At 44.1% G+C, this 18,088-nt stretch overlaps 1 protein-coding gene and 1 non-coding gene across 4 annotated transcripts in view; one reads left to right on the top strand and one right to left on the bottom strand.

Annotated features, from left to right (window-relative positions):
- LOC126470186 (calcium uptake protein 3, mitochondrial-like) overlaps positions 1-18,088 on the top strand; it is a 657,418-nt gene that overhangs the window by 331,686 nt on the left and 307,644 nt on the right. The gene's annotated exons all lie outside the window — the stretch shown is intronic.
- Trnas-cga (transfer RNA serine (anticodon CGA)) lies at positions 16,749-16,823 on the bottom strand. Its single transcript has one exon. It is a non-coding gene; the product is annotated as a tRNA-Ser (tRNA).

Raw genomic sequence — 18,088 nt, 5'->3', positions numbered from 1 at the left:
TGAAGCAGTACATCTCATCTGCATGTGAAGCCATTCCGCCAGACACGTTGCCAAAGGTTTCAGGTAATTTCATTCAGAGACTACGCCATATTATTGCTACGCATGGTGGATATGTGGAAAATATCGTACTATAGAGTTTCCCAGACCGCAGTGCCATCTGTTGTTGAAAATTGTAACTACTGTAATTTCGAAAGTTTGTCTGCCTGAAAATGTACTGTTGTCCCAAGCATATTGCAACAAACGGTGTATTTCTATCGCTGCTCGTTTAGTTTTTATTGACGTTTCAAATATACCGGTCATTTTTGAAACACCCTGTACAAGTACAATGAGACTTAGAGAAAAAGGCAAAGAAAAGGTTCAAATGGCTCTGAGCACTATAGGACTTAACATCTATGGTCATCAGTCCCCTAGAACTTAGAACTACTTAAACCTAATTAACCTAAGGACAGCATACAACACCCAGTCATCACGAGGCAGAGAAAATCCCTGACCCCGCCGGGAATCGAACCCGGGAACCCGGGCGTGGGAAGCGAGAACGCTACCGCACGACCACGAGCTGCGGACACAAAGTAAAGTATTAAATGATATACACGATTTCGTTACTAACGTACGTGACAAAAATGTTGAGCATGTTAAGCATGTAATTCTCTGTAATTGATTTATTTTGCGTTCGATATACCAGATGCCTTACAGTACTATACAGATTCAGAATGGGAAACTTAATTAACATGCAAATGTAACAAAACATTATTCATCATAAATTTAGTTATACATATTACTGTACTTATAAACCTACAGTGCATACATGTTGTGATCTGTCAAAAAAATTAACAATAAAACAGAAACACTTAATATACAAATACAAAAAATGGCACAGTTCGTGAGTCTTTGCAGATCCTCTAGTGAACCATGAATATCACACTCGATTATGTGCTGCATCGTCTGTATTTCGCCGCAGTGACACTCAGGATCGTCCACGTAGCCCCACTTGTCCATCAGCTCGTTGCACCGTTCAACACCAGTTCTATTATGATTTCGTCATTCAGAAAGCCTCAACTACATTTACTTTTCCTGAGGAAAAATTTTATAAAGTGCCTCCGCCCGTTAAAGCTGAGAAACGTACAGATGTCTTGGAGCTTTTCAAGAAGAGTGTGCCAGCCTCAGACATTGAAATTTATAAGACGGTGATGTGTGACAGAACTCTTAGTGATGCTACATCCAGTTCGTCAGAACCTGCTGCGGCAGTGACTTTTATTAGGGTATCCGTGTATTTGTAATTACCAGACTACCCACATTATTCAGTAACCTGTAAAGTGCTAATAATGTTGTTTCTTTAATTACTTGTTTATTTATTTGACATCATATTCATTAAAATATTTTCCCTGGTGCAAGAGAGAATTCAGTTTCTTTGAAATTCAATAAATATCATAACAAATCTTAGTATAGTTATGTAATTACGTTTTGTCGATGGCCTAAATATACGTTAGGAAAAGACAAGGCCGATACAAAAATTCTTACAATTGGTGGATAGTTTTTGTGTTTTACTCGAAGCTACGTAAATGTGACTTATCTGATTATTACAACAGTGCCTTCAAATGCGTCCGTCTTCCCACTACTTAATTAGTCAATGACACACTTTTAGGCAACATGTCTAACAGCTTTTGTCTTTGTTCTGTGTTTCAGGTACGTATCTGTCGGCCATAAATACGCGTGATTAACATTCACGAAGCATATCGCAGTAAGTATTTCACCTACACATAATCACAACCATTGGTATCTTTATAAACATGACTTCGAAAAACTGATTATGTTATTTAACACGTCTAGTTCCGAAGGACAAAATTGAGGAGCAAATCTCCAAGGTCATGGAACGTGTCACTACATTAAATTACAAGATAAAAGTAATAACCGATAAAATAAAATGTTTATGAAACCAAAGAGACAAGCCATAAGTTTATGCAAACGCAATCAACAATTTAACACAGGAATCAGCTTAATTTTTCAAGGACATCCTCGACAGAATAGGAGGAGTGACCCTTGAGGAAACTCTTCAGTTTCGATTTGAAAGCGCTTGGATTATTGCTAAGATCTTTGAATTCTTGTAGTAGCTTATTGAAAATTAATGCAGCAGTAATACTGCACAACTTTCTGCACAAGCGTCAAGGAAGTGCGATCCAAATGCATATTGGATTTCTGCCTAGTATTAACTGAGTGAAAACTGCTAAATCTTGGGAATAAGCGCATACTGCTAACACGAAACGAGAGTAAAGAATATGTATATTGAGAGGCCAGTGTCAGAATACCCAGACTAATAAACAGGGGTCGACAAGAGGTTCGCGAATTTACACCGCTTATTGCCCGAACCGCTCGGTTCTTTGAGAATGGGAAGAGTTACCCCAAAATATAATACCATACGTCATAAGCGAATGAAAATAAGCAAAGTAGACTACTTTTCATGCCTATATCTCTCTTACTTCAGACACCGTTCGAATAGTAAAAATGACAGAATTAACTCTTTGAACAAGATCCTGAACGTGGGATTTCCACGACAGTTTACTATCTACCTGGACACCTAGAATTTTGAACTGTTCATTTTCACTCTTTCTGCGAAGTTAAAACATAGGGTTTTGTTGAATTGTGTGTTAGAAAGTGTAAAAACTGTGTCTTATTGTGATTTAGTGTTTATTTTCTACAAGCTACGAACTTTTGTCATGAACTGCACTGTTTCGAACAGAGCATCCTTTACTACCAAGCTAGTGTCATCACGAAACAAAAATATTTTGGAATTACCTGTAATACTAGAGGGCATATCATTTATATAAATAAGGAAAAGCAGTGGCCCCAGCACTGATCTCTGCGGCACCCTCCCCCCCCCCCCCTCTCCCCCCTCCCTCTTTGGCCGTGCCCCACTCAGATCCCACATCATAGCCATTCTCAACACTGTAGAGAATGACCTTTTGCTGTCTGTTATTAAAGGAAGAGGTGAACCAGTTGTCAGCTACTCCCTGTATTCCATAATGGTACAACTTCTGGAGCAATAATTTGTGATCAACACAATCGAACACCTTAGTTAAATACAAAAAAGATGCCTAGCGTTCGAAAGCTTTCGTTTAATCCATCCAGGATCTCATACAGGAAAGAGAATATAGCATTTGCAGTTGTTAAACCACTTCTAAAACCGAACTGTGCATTTGATACCAAATTATGTAAAATAAAATGATCGATTATCCTTACATGCCTAGCCTTTTCAATAACTATAGCAAACACTGATGGCATAGAAATAGGTCTAAAATTGTCTACATTATCCCTTCCTCCCTTTGTATGAAGTGGCTTTACTACTGAGTACTTCAATCATTCAGGAAAGGCCGGCCGGAGTGGCCGTGCGGTTCTAGGCGCTACAGTTTGTATTTCCCTCTCTTCCGCGCTTCAGTCTGGAGCCGCGCGGCTGCTACGGTCGCAGGTTCGAATCCTGCCTCGGGCATGGATGTGTGTGATGTCCTTAGGTTAGTTAGGTTTAAGTAGTTCTAAGTTCTAGGGCACTGATGACCTCAGATTTTAAGTCCCATAGTGCTCAGAACCATTCAGGAAACTGACCATTCTGAAAGGAAAAATTACAAATATGGCTAAGTACAGGGCTCACATGCCCAGCACAGTACTTTAATATTCTGCTAGGCACTCCATCATATCCAAGAAAGCCCTTAGTCTTCAGTGATTTAATGGTTGATCCTTCGTTGTAAATTCAATCAATTTTTGTCGTACAATAAGGAATTCCACGTTTCATATAAGTGATACGATACTTTACTGTAGATCAGACAGAAATAGTCGGTGGAAGTGAAGAAGTCCTGGACTGGTAAACTCCTAACGGCAGCCTCTTGTTCCCAATTACTGTTCGGCCGTCATTGTTTTCGTTTTCCTTACCCCAAGCTTTTCAGATGAATCCAGACTTACTATCATGCAAGGTGGAGAATGCACTAAAGTTTCATGTTTAATGACCTTTTTCTATCGAAATTTGATCTGGTTATTCCAGATATTTAACATGTACTCCGTCTGATCAGAAGTATTCGGACACCCAATGTAATACGGAACTGACCACTAAATGTCATGGGCCGTGGAACCGCCAGTATAAAAGGAGGCGGCGAGTATTGTGTCGCCAGCAGAGAACCAGTAACAGCAGACTGGGTCGGTCAGGAAAGACCAAATGTTCAAATGTGTGTGAAATGTTATGGGACTTAACTGCTATGGTCATCAGTCCCTAAGCTTACACACTGCGTCACCTAAATTATCCTAAGGACGAACACACACACCCATGCCCGAGGGAGGACTCGAACCACCGCCGGGACCAGCCGCACAGTCCATGACGGGGTCAGGAAAGCTCAGTAACTTCGAACATAGACTACTAATCGAATATCACCTGAGTGACGGATTTATCAGGCATGTTTCGTTCTTTCTAAAGCTGCACAAGTCGATAGTTGATGTACTTGTGGAGAGGAAAGTAACAATAACAGATAAACCTAGAGCAGGTGGGCCGCATGTGCTGACGGACAGAGGATGGTTGTGAAAAATGCCATGAAATCAACTGGAGAAATGACTAGATTCGTGGGTTCTGAAGTGCTACCATCAGTCCAGCTAGTCCCCGTCAGCCACACATCTGTATAGTCGATGCTGAGCGACGCCTGAGGTGTTGTAATGAGCAACGCCACAGAACAGTGAATGACTGGAAACGAGTGATTCGGAGTAGTGCTATACCCTGTGGTAATCCAATGGAAAGGATTATATTTCGCGAATGCCTGGAGAACATTCCCTGCCATCATGTGTAGTGCCAAAAGCGGAGTACAGACGAGGTGTAATTGCGGTATGGTAGCGTTTTTCGCTGTTAGATTGTGGTTATTGCACTTAAGAAATCGCTAAATGCGGAAGGTTATGAACACAATTTACAGCATTGTGTACTGTGTACAGCAGGTCAGTTCGGAGACGTGACTTTATCAGCATGACAGTGCTCCATGTCGTAAAGCAGCATCTGTGAGGCAATGGTTGTGGACAATAACGTTCCTGAAATGGATTATCCTCCCCAGAGTCCCGACGTGAACCCAGTGGGACACCTTTAGGATGAGCTAGAATGTCGACTTTGCTCCAGACACAGCGACCCATACCACTATCTTCTCTCGTTGCGCTTCCTGAGGAAGAATGGGCTGTCATTCCTCCACAGACATTCAGACACCACATTGTAATTGTTTCCAGCAGAGTTAAAGACGGAGGGTGGATAGATTCCATGTTGATGACCAGTAGTAGACCTCTGGAAACTTTTGTTCAGTTACTATGCAGCTAATATCAAAGTTAGTACATTTACTGTAACTGTTTTTAGTGTACTGTTGGTGTCGTGTATATACCTTACCTGCAGAATAGAAGAACGTCAGAGAAATTCATAGAAACGAGTTTTGTTGTGTGTTAGAAAGAGATTCGGTTGTTAATCGTGTAATGATTTTTCTCTCTGGTCCTTAGTCTTCCGTAATGGTGATCCATTGTTATTTCTATAACCTTTAAAATATCACACTGCTTAAAGTTCATTATTACTACAAAATTCGTTAAAGCTCTCTCCTTGTCTGTTATTAGCGATCTTCACAGTAACGACCTAGGATTTATCATTTTCCGTACCGCTTGGGATACTGAAAACAACTACTAAACGTGAACCAAACTACTGACGACTGCTGTTGAAGTATTGTCTAAAGATCTCGAATCCCCGAGAAATGATGATTTCAGTATTATATTTTCTTCTCCATTTTGGTAAACGTTATATAAATTACACACATCAAAATGTTTTGCATCACCTCTGTTCTACAGAAAATTGGAATAGATATCAACATAAACATCATTTCTAACCTTTTTATTGCTCATGAAAACCACAAATTGCATGTTGCACCACCATACAGCGAGACCTCAGAGATGGTGATCCAGTTTGCTGTTACATACCGGTACCTCTAATACCCAGTAGCACATCCTCTTGCATTGATGCATGTCTGTATTCATCTTGACATACTATCAACATGTTCATCAAGGCACTGTTGGTCCAGATTGTTCCACTCCTCAACGGCGATTCGGCGTAGAACCTTCAGAGTGGTTGGTGGGTCATGTCGTCCACAAACAGCCCTTTTCAATCTATCCCAGGCATGTTTGATAGGGTTCATATCTGGATAACTTGCTGGCCACTCTAGTCGACGATGTATTATCCTGAAGGAAGTCATTCACAAGATGTGCACAATGGGGGCGAGAATTATCGTCCATGTAGACGAATACCTCGCCAATATGCTGCAGATATGTTTGCACTATCGGTCGGAGGATGGCATTCACGTATCGTACAGCCGTTACGGCGCCTTCCATGACCACCAGCGGCGTACGTCGGCCCAACATTGTACCACCCCTAAACAGCAGGGAACCTCCACCTTGCTGCACTCGCTAGACGGTGTGTCTAAGGCGCTCACCCTTACCGTGTTGCCTCCAGACACGTCTCCGCTGATTGTCTGGTGAAGGCATATGCGACACTCATCAGCGAAGAGAATATGATGCCAATCCTGAGCGGTCCATTCGCTGTGTTTTTGGGCCCATCTGTTCCGCGACGAATGGTGTCGTGGTTGCAAAGATGGACCTCGCCATGGACGTCGGGAGTGAAGTTGCGCATCATGCAGCCTATGTCATCGACAGCTTCTGTATCTCTGTACCTCCCCCATGTCCGAACAACATCGCTGTGGTTCACTACGAGACACCTGGACACTTCCCTTGTTGAGAGACGTTCCTGGCACGAAGTAATAATGCGGACGCGATCGAACCGCGGTATTGACCGTCTAGGCATGGTTGAACTATAGATAACACGAGCCGTGTACCTCCTTCCTGGTGAAATGACTGGAACTTATCAGCTGTCGGACCACCTCCATCTAATAGGCACTGCTCATGCATGGTTTTTTACATCTTTGGACGGGTTTAGTGACATCTCTGAACAGTCAAAGGGACTGTGTCTGTGATACAATATCCACAGTCAACGTCTATCTTCAGGAGTTCTTGGGACCTGGGTGATGTAAAACTTATTTGGTGTGTGTATTTTCGTATTTTAAACTGACTTGAAACTCGAGATAGAAGACTGAGTAGTTTGTATATTTCCTTTGAAGTTGTAGGAAGTTGCAGGTTTAAAAATGGACATTTCTGAAAAGTTCGTCCTACAAGCTGACTGAAATGTACATGGTCGCTAATTTGAGGCCTCCTTTCTAGCTGTTCCCTCCTGTCCTCTAGATATTTTTTCCACCTAGAACGTGACTTCCAGTGACTTCCTTTGCCGAGAAGTGTCTGCGTGCTTGCGTGTATACTCTATGTTCCGTCTGCACTTTACTATTGGGAAGGAAATCCTAATATCCTGCTACGTCCTGTGATAATATCTTCAGTGTAGACTTGAGTAAAACATTAGAGAATTGGCATAATTAGTTACTTTATACTCTTGAAGTAGACTCATCGGGCTTGTCACACAGGTGGTCGTTCACGGCAACCATTCATCGCAACAGGGAACAGGACTTAGTTTCATCTGCTCTTCTTTAAGCGAATGGTTTGAGTCTGTCATATACACTCTAAGAAGGAAAAAAAAGAGACACAACGAAGGAATTATCCGAGTGGGATGGAAATCGGTAGGTGCTATGTACATGAACAGACAAACAAGTGATAACAATTTCAGAAAAATTGAATGTTTTATTCAAGAAAAAGATCTTCACGAACTGAGCAAGTCAATAACACATTGGTTCACCTCTGCCTCTTCCGCAAATAGTTATTTGGCTTGGCACTGATCGATAGAGTCGTTTGATGTCGTCCTGAGGGATATCGTGCCAAATTCTATCCAATCAAACTCGAAAACAAGCTGTAAAAACTTTAGCCGTATGCGGGCGGGCATTATCTTGCTGATATGTAAGCCTAGAATGACATGCCGTGAAGGGCAACAAAACGGTGGGTAGAATATCGACAAAGTACCGTTGTGCTATAAGAGTGCCGCGGATGACAATCAAGGGAGTCCTGCTATGAAAAGAAATGGCAGTCCAGACCATCACTCCTGGCTGTCAGGACGTATGGCGGCCGACAGTCAGGTTGGTATCCCACCGCTCTCCGGGACGCCTCAAGACGTCTTCGTTGGTCATCGAGGCTCAGGTCGAAGCGGGACGCATCGGTAACGACAATTATACTCAGTTCAATGAAATTCCAGGCCGAATGTGATCGACCCAGCGCAAACGGTCTTGCTCGTGTACGGAGGTCAATGTTAGTCGGCGCAAGGGACGCCGCGAGCTCAGCCCCGTTTCTGAGAGCCGCCTATTCTCCTTGTGGTCACCGAAGCACCAGCTGCACGTCGGTTCGATGATGGTGGATGAATACGGGGCTCTGAGTGCCTCTCTGACGATTGCTCGGTCCTCAGGTTCTGTCGTCTCTCCAGGTCAGTCTCTTCCTCCTTGACACTTTGTTCGGCCATGGTTCACCCATTCCTGCCAACATAGTCGAATAGAACTATCGCCCCTATTCAGATGTCGAGAGCGATTCGCCGATTACTCCAACTGGCTTCTTTGAACCTAAGTACATTTCCTCTCTCAAAAGGGTACATCTGCGTATATTGTTCACGCGCCCGTCTGCAAGGCATAGGTGCTGCCCAAATGAGTAGACGGAATTAAATTCGCAGAAACTTTTTATGCTCTAGTATTGACATGTCCCCTTTTACTGTCCTTACCATTAGCGCGTTGAAACTGAGCCGCAGCGTCACACAATCTTCCATGGGCGGCCAAAATTTACAATTTTGCGTTTTCCGTCGATACTTGTTGACTATCAGTTTGTGACTAATGTGCATAATTCCTTCGTGGTGCGTGATCGTGTTCGTCTTAGATGTATGACATGACGCTCTTCACGTTACTGAATCTTCTGGTAGTGTGTCATAATACCAAGTCAATGAAGATGACGATTTTTGTCCATTGTAGTAAGAAAAGTGGGCGCCTCTAGTGGCTACTGCTTACATTGTGTGTATTGTGTGTGTATTGAACCGGGGACCTAGAAACGACGGAGAGGCTTCGTCCCGCCATAGCCCGCAGTGGTTCACAACAGGCCACAGCAGTCCACCCACCCCACCGCCGCCCCACTCCGAACCCAGGGTTATTGTGCGGTTCGGCCAAATATTTGCGTGGTAGAGTAAGTATGGCGTACACGTATGTGGAGACAGTGTTTACGCAGTAATGGCCAACATAGTGTAACTGAGGCGGAATAACGGGAAACCAGCCCACATTCACTGAGGCAGCCTTAAAAACCATCCACAGTCTGGCCGGCACACCGGACCTCGACACTAATCCGTCGGGCTGATTCGTGCCGGGGTCCGGCACGCCTACCCACTCGGGAAGCAGCGCGTTAGACCGCGCGGCTAACCGGTCGGGCACTGCTTACATCATACAGAATGATTTACGATTAATTGTCCACAATTGTTATCTATTAAGGACAGGACAATACATTCGAAATCAGCGCACAACGTTCGTGCTAAGTCTCATAGATAAAGGCAACTGCGTATGTATATATCTTCTTTACCTTTTGGTAGACTAAGACTGTACACTACGTGTTGCAACCTCAGGCAGCTGTGGTACCCTAGGATATCAGCAACATGAGATCTGTAGGCAGCCCAGTGACTTTTAAATCAGCCTTAGTAAATGCTGGGCTGGTTGATTCGAAGGGACGGAAATGTTTTAGATGTTTAGAGGTAAGTTCCTATGGGACCAAACTGCTGAGGTTATCGATCCCTAGGCTTACACACTACTTAATCTAACTTAAACTAACTTATGCTAAGGACAACACACACACCCATGTCCGAAGGAGGACTCGAACCTCTGACGGGGGGAGCCACCCGAACCGTGGCAAGACGCCCTAGACCACGCGGCTACGGAAATGTGAAATGTATTTAATAATTTGTGAATGTGAAATAGAAGAACTACATTCTGATTATTCCACGTCATAAACACTGTGAGAAACGTGCAAAACTGTTGTTTTGGCTGACTTAATAATGTCTGTGCACGCCTCCTCAAAATGTGTTTATTTTCACACTTAATCTTGCGCTAACTCGTTAACAGCCAATCATAGGTTTTCACATTTATGTCTGGCATAGCTTATATTCATACTTTCCAAGAAATTGGTTTTGCGAAACCTGTTTACAGTATGTCGCGTTTCCTCCGATTTCACTAAATAATTCTTTATGGATTCAGAGTTAGATCCTTACACTAACAAAAACACCACTGCCGAGACCACCAGAGATTGTTTTTAAAAGTTTCGCATTTCTTATGAGATCTTGCCATGTCGCCAATAGAAAATTTCTTTAGAGCAGGAGTACCTATTATGAATTGAATTGGTCTTATGCGTAACTTTTAGGGGTAAGTCTTTATATATACACATCAAAAAAAGTTTAGCATCACCTCGGTTCCGAGAGGTCCGGACCCTGTACAGAAAATTGGAATAGAGATCAACTTAAACATCATTTCCACCCTTTTTATTGCTCATGAAAACCACACACTGCGTGTTGTACCACCATACAGCGAGACCTTCAGAGGTGGTGGTCCAGATTACTGCGCACACCGGTACCTCCAGTAGCACGTCCTCTTGCATTGATGCATGCCTGTATTCATCGTGGCATACTATCCACAATTTCATCAAGGCACTGTTGGTCCAGATTGTCCCACTCCTCAACGGCGATTCGTCGTAGATACCTCAGAGTGGTTGGTGGGTCACGTCGTCCATAAGCAACCCTTTTCAATCCACCCCAGGCATGTTCGATTGGGTTCATACCTGGAGAACGTGCTGGCCACTCTAGTCGAGCGATGTCGTTATCCTGAAGGAAGTCATTCACAAGATGTGCACAAGGGGGACGCGAATTGTCGTCCATGAAGACGAATGCCTCGCCAATATGCTGCCGATATGGTTACATTATCGGTCGGAAGATGGCATTCACGTATCGTAGAGCCGTTACAGCGCCTTCCATGACCACCAGTGGCGTACCTCGGCCCCACATAGTACCACCCCTAAACAGCAGGGAAATTCCACCTTGCTGCACTCGATGGACAGTATGTTTAAGGCGTTCAGCCTGACCGGGTTGCCTCCAAACACGTCTCCGACGATTGTCTGGTTGAAGGCGTATGCGACACTCATTGGTGAAGAGAACGTGATGCCAATCCTGAGCGGTCCATTCGGCATGTTGTAGGGCCCATCTGTGCCGCACTGCATGGTGTCGTGGTTGCAAAGATTGACCTCGCCATGGACGTCAGGAATGAAGTTGCGCATTATGCAGCCTATTGCGCACAGTTTGAGTCGTTACACGACGTCCTGTGGCTGCACGAAAAGCATTATTCAACATGGTGGCGTTGCTTTCAGGGTTCCTCCGAGCCATAATCCGTAGGTAGCGGTCATCCACTGCAGTAGTAGCTATTGGGCGGCCTGAGCGAGGCATGTCATCGACAGTTCCTTTCTCCTTGTATCTCTTCCATGTCCGAACAACATCGCTTTGGTTCACTCTGTGACGCCTGGACACTTCCCTTGTTGAGAGACCTTCCTGGCACAAAGTAACAGTGCGGACGCGATCGAACCGCGGTATTGACCGTCTAGGCATGATTGATCTACAGACAACACGAGCCGTGTGCCTCCCTCCTGGTGGAATGACTGGAACTGATCGGCTGTCGGGCCCCCTCCGTCTAATAGGCGCTGCTCATGCACAATTGCTTACATCTTTGGGCGGGTTTAGTGACTTCTCTGAACAGCCAAAGTGACTGTGTCTGTGATAAAATATCCGCATTCAGCGTCTATTTTCAGGAGTTCTGGGAACCGGGGTGATGAAAAACTTTTTTGGCTCTGTGTATATCTGAATAATATTCAGGAAAAATCGCATAACATTCGAATAGTAGACAACCCACTGTGACGTTTTTTAACAATAGCAATTTTTTGTGCGGTAGCTTTCTATGAACGTGTTTTGTTGAACAGTGTGTCTAATATTTGAATATAAATTATGATGCTAATATTCCCACCACTGCGACAGAGAAGTGTTGCCTTCTTCGTCTTCTAAGCACGTTAATAACCTCTTTAACTTCCTCGTCGATGACTGTGCGGTGGGTGCATGGCGTGGGTCTGCTTTCGCTTAAATGAAGCCTCAGGCCGAAACGCTCAGTGATGAAAGATGCCGACGGCGGCTATAAAACATCTCACGTGTGACCAAAGTTTTCGTCGGCTGAGTGGCGCTAGATTTGTGGGTGATAAGGACGTCGAGATAGTGCGCTGGCTGAGCGCATCTTCACTGTCAACATGAAACATTCACGCGACACTCACACGCGGCCTCTCCACCTAGGACCCTCGTTTCATCTCTTTCTCTGTCATGTAATACTTGAACTTTTATGTCTGCTGTCACAACGTCGCGGTGTCCCCCCAGCCGGCTGAGTGTTAATAAAATCCTGCCGCCAAGATAAAAAGGATGCGAGAGGAAACCGCCTCATTGGTTTGTGTATGGTTCAAGTGTTGTCGGAGGTCAAGATTTGGAAACACGAAATGTGGTGTGTGGTGCGTGGTGCCAGCTGACGTCATTCGTAGCCCGATCTTTTATTAGCACACAACCCTTTATGTTGAACTAGCGACCCGGTCCTGCTTCGCACGGATAGCATAAAGTATCTGCGGCCAGACGACTTGTTTATGGACCGCTGCGTAGAGTTAAGTCAACGAATATTATGACGTTCATATAAGCGATGTAAGCAGTGCTCGCCAGGAAAAGTTGTCCGCAGGCATGGCTGTTGTGTTCCGTGATAAATTAGGGTTTGGAGTGACATCTCATGGCGATGATGGGAGCATAGTGATGTAAGATATCTGTTTCAATCCAATTTAAATACTGCATGCGAATCGCGCGCGCGTCTGTGTGTGTGTGTGTGTGTGTGTTGTGAGTGAGAGAGAGAGAGAGAGAGAGAGAGAGAGAGAGAGAAACTGATTGATTGATGCCGGCCGTGCGCTTCTAGGCGCTCAGTCCGGAACCGCGCGACTGCTACTGTCGCAGGTTCGAATCCTGCCTCGGGCATGGATGTGTTTGATGTCCGTAGGTTAGTTAGGTTTAAGTAGTTCTACGTTCTAGGTGACTGATGACCACAGCTATTAAGTCCCATAGTGCTCAGAGCCATTTGAACCATTTGATTGGTTCAATAGTGTATATATCGGAGGCTGGCTGAGGAGGCGCAAATAAAAGGAAAAAATCAGAATAAAAACGCACGTGATATACATGGTTAGCTCGTGTTACAGCACTCCTCTAGTGAAGCTTAGTACGCACTGTGCTGCAATATTAAGGCTTGTTGGTGCTATTCTTTATCGTGGACTCTTTACGGCAAACTACTTCGTTATGCCACGCACAAAACCGTATCCAGTTCTAGGTTTGATTGAAGGAAAGCAGAAAGTTGAAAACTGAGCCATGTGCTACAATGCCGAATAAACTTTCTGTATGTAAACCAAGCAAAGTTGCTGAAGTAGCTTTTCGGGGAACATATTACTTGTAGCGTAAAAAATAAAACACCACATATTTTGAGTTTGCATGTCTTTCCGCTGTGCAGTTGTTCTCGAACAGTTGCTGGGCAACAATTGGTTAAAAAAATTGATTATTTCAAATTGTCTAACATCCAGCCTAATGATGAGGTGGTTATCTTTTCGTTGTTGGTTATATTTATAACGATACTTGGAAGCTGAATATTTCACTGCCTGTTTGGTTAAGCGTGCGAATTATCATTGTTAACCTGAGGGAAGCAGAAATTGGCAGTCTGAAACTGTCGTCATATTTAGAAATACGTCCCTCAATCATTTGTGGAAGTATTTCGGAATCTTGTGAATTCATCCGCAAGAAATTTCTGAATACAATTCAAGAAGATTGAGCCCGTGACTTTATGATGTTTAAAAGGTATAAATCTCTTTTTTGCCATTGAAAATTCGTTTACTGGTTCTCCGTAAAATTTGAAAGTGTCCAAAAATATATCTTTTGCCCCACCACGCAAAGCATCGTGTTCACATCTATGTTTGGCCCTGGGAGAGCATAAAGCTGAAAGTGGTGTCATCTGCTGCGCTGCTGAAAGACTTTTTTTATATAAACGAAGGAAAGCTGTATCCCGTGCAGAAGTAAATTTTCGGAAAACATTTTACTTCATTCATAAAGAATTGAAAACAACAAGTTTTGAATACCCGTGTTCGCTTTGCAGTTGTTCTGAAACATTTTCAATCTAACGGATGTCAGTTACGCGACTTGCATGCCGCTATCCAGTTACCCAACCAGAGAAAGAGGAGCTACAGATTAACGTGGAATCTGAGCCATGTTTCGTTTCTCGCGAATCTCCACATCATGGGGAGGTGAACGCTAGGTTTGAAGACAGAGTGAAATAAAGTGACCCAGCTGGGATTCGATCCGACACGCTCTAGGTGTCTAGCCATACGCTCTATCGCCGCATCACCAAACCAGATGCAGAGCTTGTTATGCTTTCTGTACTCCAGAGTCACTGCTGCTCTCTCGAGTTATGGAGACAATTCGTATGAAATATTTATAAATCATATACAAAAACCTCCTCGTGAAAATATATATCCACAGCGACCGTTTTCTGCACAAATGATGAGAAATTTTATGCAACGTTACGAGGTAAAAAGGGAGGTGGACTAGAGATAAGCATTCCATAGACGTCGATGTTAGAGTGCACTACCTCAGCTGGTGGATAGAGCATGGAATGGCCGTAAACCGTTGGTAAACAATCCCTAAAATCCTATAAAATAACTTACGGAGACCACGTAAAATCGTTTTCATGATTTATAGACTGTAATTTTAAATCTGTTGCTTAAAATCTGCACCATATCTCTGTGTTCCAGCATCAGAGTCTTAATGGCATTTTTTCTCTTCATTCAGAATAGTAAATAGCTGATTTATAGCTCAGGGATAATTATTTTTGCTATCCGTCAAGCTTGGACAGTATGAATTTTCCGACTCCGTCGTCGTTGTCGTAGCATGCCTGCAGGTGCACATATGACGCAAAGTTCAGTTTTCTCTTACGCGTGTGTCTGGATGAATTTTGGAAGTCAGTCAGCTCTCCTCGAATCACTACACCGTTATATACATGCGGGAATAATCGAACTGACGCCACCGATTCATCGACAGGTTAGACGACATCCCAAGGACAATTGAAAGATTATCACGCTTGTCAGATCGACGTGTAGTTAACATAAACAAAAGCCGCCATGCGCCTGCTAGAGGTGAACTTTCGAAAGCGTCTTACACAGCACCATCCCATTACGCTGCGTTGGTCACGATGCGTTCGTACGGTCTCAAGGTTTCACTCGACGGCGCCGAGCAAGGAGTGTCAGCCGGCTTCCATGCGGACGCCCGTAACGGCCGAGACAGGGCAGTGCGCGTGCGTGTTACCTCCAGGAAACTTGAGAACCTACTTTCAGCCGTTGCTGCAAACGCTTCATCACACAAAATACTAAGAGCACTGCTACAATTTACCTGTCGTTACTTAAGATGGCTTGTTTCTGCCTTATATTGGAAACGGCCGTCAGCGACTCAATAATTCTAAATTAAGAAAACAATAGAATTGCATTTAGAGCTGCTTAATACAAAGGAAAGTGGCACTCACTCAAAACCTTTTATCCCTTCGCTCAATTTCTACAGTACGGAAACGCATTTTTCACAATTAACACCTGCATGCACCCATTCCTTAGCTGTGGAACTATTTGTAGGGATACTATACACAGAAAATGGATATCGTTTCAAAACTACAGAAAATGCCCTTAAGAATAACCAAACATAGTAACTGGGCTCGCTGTAAATACGAGGGCTTGCTTGAAAAGTAATGCCTCCAAATTTTTTGTTCTGTTGTCAATATTGGTTGTGGTTTTACATGCTGTGCATATCACTCGGCCAACTTTCGGTTTCGCTGACGCAAGTTGCCTACCTCTACCGCTAGAGGGCTCTGAATTGTAGCGTGGAATACAGCGGTGTGTGACGTAACTATGTCTGTGCGCGAGAAACAGCGTGCTGTAATAGAGTTCAGAACTCTAATAAGAGTTCGTCCACACATGGAGCACCCTCTCCTTCGGCATGGCAGTGTCAGACCACACATGAGCGGTGCAACATTTGCAACAAACCGACGCCTTGGGTTCACTGACATCAGTCATCCTCCATACAGTTCCGACTTGGCCCCACCTTCGAGGACTTCACTTCGATAGTGCTGAAGCGGTGCATGCAGAGGTGAGGTTGTGGGACCGTCAAGAAAGTCAAACATTCTGCAATGACTGTATCAACTGCTCTCTCGTTGGGAGAAATGTGTTGGTGGCCTGGGTGACTAAGTCGGGAAATAAGTATGTACACATAAAGAATTCGGATACATTACTTTTCAGCACCCCCTCGTACCTGTTGCAACAGCTGGAGATCCTAACTGCCCCATGTCAGTGCCACCACCAATGTGGTATCCACATGAAGCAGAACATTAGTAACAATTATACTAATACAGAATTCGTAGTCATGAAATGAGATGCGGATACTACTTGCATCTACCGAGAGAAAGAATGAACAAAAAATAAAACACTTTTTTCTACCAGGAAATAAAACTGTAGATTAAATATCCCAAGAAGCAACTAAAACGTTGATCCCAGAATGTGATTTTCACTCTGCAGTGGAGTGTGCGCTGATATGAAACTTCTTGGCAGATTAAAACTGTGTGCCGGACCGAGACTCGAACTCGGGACCTTTGCCTTTCGCGGGCAAATGCTCTACCAACTGAGCTACCCAAGCACGACTCACGCCCCGTCCTCACAGCCTTAATTCTGCCAGTATCTCGTCTCCTACCTTCCAAACTATACAGAAGCTCTCCTGCAAAACTTGCAGAACTAGCACTCCTGAAAGAAAGGACCTTGCGGAGACATGGCTTAGCCACAGCCTGGGGGATGTTTCCAGAATCACATTTTCACTCTGCAGCGGAGTGTGCGCTGATATGAAACTTCCTGGCAGATTAAAACTGTGTGCCGAGCACTTGCCCGCGGAAGGCAAAGGTCCCGAGTTAGAGTCTCGGTCCGGCACAAAGTTTTAAAATGTTGATGTTGTGGATTGGCAAGACAGCCAACCCACTATGAGAGGAAGCCGAAAGGCACGCGTTTTAGCTCACGCAGGCTGGCGTGAGGTCTGGAACACGTCAAGGAAATGAGACTAACAAAAAACGTACGTAGCTGCTGGAATACCTAACTTTAATCCATAATTGGTGAACATCGCTCTTGACGGTACATGTTTTACAGCATCAATAGTAACTGGTAATGGCGCTTTGCTAGGTCGTAGCAAATGACGTAGCTGAAGGCTATGCTAACTATCGTCTCGGCAAATGAGAGCGTATTTTGTCAGTGAACCATCGCTAGCAAAGTCGGCTGTACAACTGGGGCGAGTGCTAGGAAGTCTCTCTAGACTTGCCGTGTGGCGGCGCTCGGTCTGCAATCACTGATAGTGGCGACATGCGGGTCCGACGTATACTACGGACCGCGGCCGATTTAAAAGCTACCACCTAGCAAGTGTGGTGTCTGGCGGTGACACCACAGTTGATACTTAAAAAGTACGTTTATGAGAACCTCTCAAACAAATAATACTTACTGGATAGTCAAAGATTATTTAGAGGACACACAGTAGGGGTTGGTAAATAATTAACACAAATTAATAATAAACACCTTTGTCATTCTACAATGTATAGTCAAAATTTAGTGTGTCTTGCTGTAACATCTTATCCCCAAGCTCTGTGACGGGTAATATACTAATCTATTCCCATATTCCTGAACTCAACATGCACATGCGGTTTATTCTGACTGCTCATGATATCCTGAGTAGGGACACCGATGTTCCTAAAATTTTCGTGAAATCATACCGCTTATCGTTCTGGCCAAGTTGTGTCTGACAACATAAGACATTCACAGTGGGTTATTATTGTCTTCATCTACATGCACACACATACCATGCAAACCATCTTACGGTGTGTGGCGGAAAATACTTGTGGTACCACTGTCTTCTCCCTATTTGCTG

The sequence above is a fragment of the Schistocerca serialis genome, chromosome 3 (genome assembly GCF_023864345.2).
Source record: "Schistocerca serialis cubense isolate TAMUIC-IGC-003099 chromosome 3, iqSchSeri2.2, whole genome shotgun sequence".
NCBI lineage: Eukaryota > Metazoa > Arthropoda > Insecta > Orthoptera > Acrididae > Schistocerca > Schistocerca serialis.
This window is presented reverse-complemented; position numbering and strand designations above follow the sequence as displayed.